At 38.2% G+C, this 6,000-nt stretch overlaps 1 protein-coding gene across 14 annotated transcripts in view; it reads left to right on the top strand.

Annotated features, from left to right (window-relative positions):
• The window catches only part of RFX3 (regulatory factor X3), a 280,896-nt gene that overhangs the window by 51,005 nt on the left and 223,891 nt on the right, over nucleotides 1–6,000 (top strand). The window contains exon 3 of one of the 14 annotated variants that reach the window (XM_073878139.1): nucleotides 4,449–4,483. The exons of the other annotated variants lie outside the window; for them this stretch is intronic. The gene's annotated coding sequence lies outside the window, so the exon portion shown is untranslated. The remainder of the gene's footprint in view (nucleotides 1–4,448; nucleotides 4,484–6,000) is intronic. 14 annotated transcript variants of the gene reach the window in all.

Genomic DNA, 6,000 nt, shown 5'->3' with positions numbered 1-6,000 from the left:
GCTGGTCGTGGCTTCTCATTGGCTGGTCGTGGCTTCTCAGTGGCTGGGTTGTGCACGTCTCTCATTGGCTCCACTGTTGCCGGGGCAGGAAGAAGCCTTCCTCCCACTAGAATAGCCGTTTGTCTGCAGGGTCTGGACTCTTCCGCTGGATTTGCAATTGAAGAGGAGTGGTAGGGCCTGATAGCTACCCCCTGCTGACCTCCCAACTCCATTCTAAATGAGGTGTCCTTTAATTAATTTTCACAAAGGATCCATTGATACTGTGAGCTTGTGTTTTTAGGAAGTCTTAACTAAGGAGGCTATCATGTTAGGAATTCCCCCTTCCAGCGAAGGTGAAAGCATTTTCATACTTCTGTGGCACTTAAATGGCCCATATCCGAATCAGACCCTAAGGGAGTGGCGCTCAGGCATCTGTTTTCATAAGGTCTCCACTCCGAAGTTTGAGAACCACCGTTCTGTGTTTTAGATTTTTCTATTTCTTTTACCTATTTTAACAGCAATGTTTGTAGTGACTTGCCTTTAAGTTTTTCCTAAGCTTCTGATTTAGTTTTTGAGGATAGAATCCTGTTTATTTGTACTCTCATGGCTGATCTAATATTTAATTAGATTAGCTAATTACACTAACAATAAAACTCCCCTAATGAGGTTTTGGAACAAATACTACTGGTGTTGGGAGTACATACAACTCAACTCTTGGGAGCAGAACTATGAGGGATGCTCCAAAGAGTAGTCTGTAGGCTGTGAGTTTTCAGCATGCCCTGGGTATCTTTCATTGTGGCTGGCAGGGAAATGGAGAGCATGGTTTCATACAGAAAGTTGGGTAAATGAAGGTTGGTCAAGAGAGCTTCTCATATATATATTTTTCTATATAGGCTTATAGATGTCTCTGATTTATTTATCTGTATAGCCCTTAATGCAGTGTGCATGTTTTTGACTTTTGTTGGCTTGTAAGTAGTTCTCCTTGCTAGACATTGGAACTTGAAATTTGTTTTTAAAAACCTCCCACATGTTTTAGGTCAATATTATGGAGGAAATAGAGATCCCACTCAGCGGTTCATAGGGAAGATGTGTACCTATTATTGTTTATACCAAATAGGGAACTGCGTAGCAGCTGATACTTGAGTTGAAAACAGATGGATATGTTCTTTCCTAGCCTAATACATATAGCTTTTGGTCCAGCTTAGAGTGCCTGCTTTGATTATGGGGAAATAGTCATATGTGGGAATAAGTCAATTCAACACATCATGATGGCCATTTGTACTAAAGTGCAAGGGAAATATTTGCCCACCATGGAGATACTTTAGCGGTTACATAAATTGATCTGGAATCTGACCTGCTGAATTGAAAACATTGGTCTTTGGCAACATTCTGGATGGAATTTTGTTTGAGCTGCTTTTTTAAATGTGTGTTTAAATTATTTATTCATCTCAGAAACGGACAAGGCCTAAATAGCCTGTCTCAATCAACTCTTGATCATCTTGTTACTGCGATTTGTAGGGTCATAGTATGGGTATGAGACATTAATAGAGGACTACCTAACCAAAGAAAATAACTATTGTGTAACAGTATCAGGATACTCTGACAGGTGTCCAGTTCCACTGAATATATTTGTATATGGATTTGATACTGGTTAGCATTCATTTTTCAGTGACACAGCAGTCCAGTCGTTCCACTGAGAAAGTAGTAGCTGCTATAAACTTGATTTTAAAAAGTAATGAATGTTGCTTAAATGCTTAAGATAGAGTGAAGTCTTTGTTAGGATTAGGATCTCAGTCCACATATCTGATAGGCAGAGCATAAATTATGAGTCTGTCTTTAAATTCCACTTTGCTGTCTAGAGAAGCATTTATAAAAGTAATGAAAATTGTAATTTCATACAAAACCAAAGAAAAATGAGAACAAAAAATTACACAGAAAATAATTATTGAATAAGTTTTGAATGGTAACTACAAGCTAGGAATATATATGTCACATGTTACCATTTATATAACAGTCCTCGATAGCGTTACTATCTAGATTTTATAGATGGGAAAAATGGATTAAGAAAGCTGATGACTTGCCCAAGGTCATTTGACTGGTGGGTGGTGGAGCTGGGATTTGAACTGTGGTCTGTTTAACGCTAAGGCCCAGCTTTTAAATACTACTTTACACCTTAATATCCGGTGCTTTAATATTCCTGGCCTGCTTTCAGAAACTTCTCTCTTCCTGTCAATTCCAGAGATAACATTCAATAACTTGACAACAGTGACCTTTCTAAACAAATAAAGAGTGCTACAGAACCAGATGGCCCGAGATTATATTTTATTTTTCTGGCTCAAAATAAATTGCTTGCTCTAAGACTGATAAAGTCCAGAAGAGACCCTCTGTGTCCCAGGACTTCATGAGGCCACATGGCCAGCCAGTGCCCTTTATCATGAGCCAGTCACAAGTACAGAGCCTTAGGTCTTTATACTCTAATTTAGATTAGGGCCTAAGGAAAGGGCAAGAAGCTGCTTTGCTAAATGAGATCATTCTGGCCTTCAGTAATGGCAGTGCGTTTTGGTAGAGAGATTCAGAGGAATTAAAGACAGAGGCATACCACTGTCTGTCCTATTAAGTGGATGTCCACCAAGAGAAGGCTGATTTCTAATTTAGCAAGCTCCCAAATTAGGCATCTTTTCTTCAAGTAGAATTTTTCTAATAATTAGAAGTCTTCATCTTGAACATTCAAAATCTGAGTGGGGATCTTTTTGACAATCTAAGACAAATATGTTAGAAAATAAAAATTCTGTACTGGAAACATAAGTTACTGTATCACACATAAACAATGCCTTCACGAGCTCAATTGTACTCTGTGAAGTTCAGGTTTAGAGAGACCAGATTACACAGGGTGGGCATAGAAAGGCTTCAGGGATACATTTCAAAGAGCCAACAGTAACAGAAGAAACAGTGGACTCGGAGTCAGGAGGCCTGTGTTTTAGACTTGGCTTTGCCGTACTTTGTAAGGATCCTTGACCAAGTGATTTAAGTTCTCTGGATCTCAGTTTTCCCCTTTGTAAAATGAGGCCAGAATTGTATTACCTGCCTTATTTCATTACAGGGTTATTCTGAGAACCAAATGAGGGAGCATGTGACAAAGTCACGGTGATGTACAAGTGAATGCCGTGGTTATGGTGGCATCTCGTACATGATGGTAGCTGTCCTGACTTGCGGGCAGGACAGATCTGCACTTGGAATTGCTCTGTGATTGATTGAGTAGTTTGCTGATTTGGGAATTATAATTTGAACAGATTTCAGAAAATTAGAAAAGATATAGCCAGAGGCTTCATATCTGTTCCCAAATACCCTAGCAAGATAAATAACCCAAAGAATATTAGAATGTTAGTGCTAGAAGGACCCTTGAAGATCATCTTACCCTCCTTATTTTAAGACAGAGGGCATCCTCCTAATCACATTTTTGTCATTTCTGCCATGTTTATGTGCATACAGAATAGCACTGTCACCAGCATCATTAATTGTAAAGGATGTCAACCGTGTCTCCATCTTGATAGACACAGATTTCTAAAAATGTAAAGCCAGAGAAGAATTCTGCTTGGAGATAGTATCATGTAGTGAAAAGAGCCTGGGCTTTGGTGTCAAAAGTTGGGATGCAGTCTTGATTCTGTCACTTACTAGTTTTGGGACAGTGGGAAATGTACTTAGTGTTTGGTACGGTGTACCTACTTAACTGTACTTCTTTACCTGCCACGTAGGCCACTTCTGTATCTATACCTTAACCATTTTCACAGGTGATTCTTGGGATCTGAGATGAGCTGGCTTTTTATATTATTTATACTAATGGTTCTTGACCTTTTCTCCCCATCTCCAACAAATAGTGATTCCTTAAGATTGCAGGGAGGAGTTGTGGCAAATCACAATCTTGGAGCTGTGAGTCAGGTGTAGTTAGAAAAGCCTTCCCTTTGTTGCTGGTTTAGGGACTTACATATGGAGTTGTTATTTTTAAAACTATAATTGTGTTGGGCCATTTGTCAAATTTTTGTCTTACATTATTGAGTTTCAATTTATCTGTGTTGGTTTTGCTTCTCTTAGGGGTTACATGTGTTTAGAATGCATTAGAAAGCTAAATGGGCAGTTTTTTAAATATGAAATTGTAAAATACTATTAAGTATACTCCTGTCAAAAGGTCTCTTCTAAAGAAAAGAGCAGAAAATAATGTTTTATCATTGAAAACTCAGTAAGAGCAAACATGGAGGATATTTACATTCCTAATCAAGAATAATGACCGTTGTGTACTTTTCAGAGCACAATGTTAGATTATTCCATAGTTTATATATTGATGATAATAGATTTGTTTCTCTTTGACTTACTAAGAATATTCTTTGAGTTCTTATTTGATATCCTAGAAATATACAAGTTCATCCTTAAATCTGAAAAGTGAAAATTCAAACCCAACTATTTACTACTTCTAGATTCTAATGGGACTGGGTCAGAGAAAGAAAGCTCAGTAAATAAAGAGAATAATCTACAAAACAGAAGCCTATGATTCAGTGTGAATTTTCTGTCACTTATCAGCATTTCATCTGTGGACCGTGTTTCTCTCTCTCTCTCTCTTGTTAATTAAATGACAGAATTTCTCCCTTGATCCTCTGTGACATAATTTCATCGTAACCAGTAGTATGTGGGCTTTCATGAAGTTGAATTTTCTTCACATGAATTTGTGTGGAGAGGCTTTACATCTGTCTAAATTTGGACTATACTAATTAGAGAATGGATATTACAAAAAACTGGCAGTCAGTTTTTTGAAATATTAATTTGGTTGTGAAAAGGCATGCCAATGTGTGGCTTTACATTTTTTCCACTTGTTTTTATATTGTCCTTCAGAACGTTTAGTATTTTGTAATGAAATTATGTTTTTGTGCAAAAAGAAAACAGTCGGGCAAAAACATGAGAAATGTTTTCAGTTGTCCAAGGCTAATGTTTGATTTAAATAGGTCTGGGTCTTCATGGTTGACAGCTACAGATAATTAGCTTTTTCTTCCTTAACAAAGAAAGCAAATGGAGCTGCAAGACATTCATTGCCTTTTCTGTCATCATCATAATACTGTATGTATTTAACTTGTGCAGTTCCTTAAATTGATTTAGTGCTAAGCTGCCTACATTACATGTAATAGGAGTGACAGGTGAAAGCGGCAGCACATATTTGCGTGGCAAACGCGAACAATGATTGACAGCAAAGTTCCTCTCTACAAGAAGTAGCAGTGTTTGGAGCTCAGAAAGGGCCAGATGCATATTTCCTAAAATTGTAGAGGAGGTTCACCAAATGAATTCTAAAAAAGTGGTTGCCACTTGGTGTATTTGAGTGTTTATGTTCTTGGCTTTGGGTTAGGGACACCAACGGACAGAATTTCACCTGACTGCCAAAGAGGAGGGGATTCCTTTTAAGCATATTAATATTTGTAACTTAAGATTGAGACTTTCAATTTATAGATCAGATTACAATTTTGCACCCAGTAGCTGAAAATCTCCTTCAGCTGTAATCGAGTCACCTTATTTGAAGAAGCCAAATGATACATCTATTCAAAGGAGGATTTAAAGACTATAAATTGAAGTATGCTTAAGTGAAAATACAATTTTCACATCTCTGAAGTTTCATCTCTGGAAAGGTAGTCCTATAGGGCTTGATGGTTTCTTTTGGTCATAGTGGCTAAGTGTGATCATTTTTCAAAAGTGCTCAAAATACTCTGCATTTCCTTTGCTCCTCTGACACATGCCCAGAAGCTATGGTTGAAAAGACTCTTGGTGACTGCTCTATGACGAGCTCCAAATGCTGGTCTTCATCTTGTATCAGGGAAATGCTTTTTTGTTTGGGTGACACCTCCTGCCGTGTCTGTGGGGGTCGAGGGGGAGCCCTACGTGTCCTTGTACATGGGCAGCCTCTACTGGCCGTTGCAAAGAGCAGCACTGACATCTGTGTTTTTCACTCGAGCCTGGATATGATTTTATTTGGGCTCACCTCTCCCT

The sequence above is a fragment of the Callorhinus ursinus genome, unplaced genomic scaffold (genome assembly GCF_003265705.2).
Source record: "Callorhinus ursinus isolate GAN/ISIS: 27379988/994484 unplaced genomic scaffold, GSC_fseal_2.0 scaffold28, whole genome shotgun sequence".
Taxonomy (NCBI): domain Eukaryota; kingdom Metazoa; phylum Chordata; class Mammalia; order Carnivora; family Otariidae; genus Callorhinus; species Callorhinus ursinus.
This window is presented reverse-complemented; position numbering and strand designations above follow the sequence as displayed.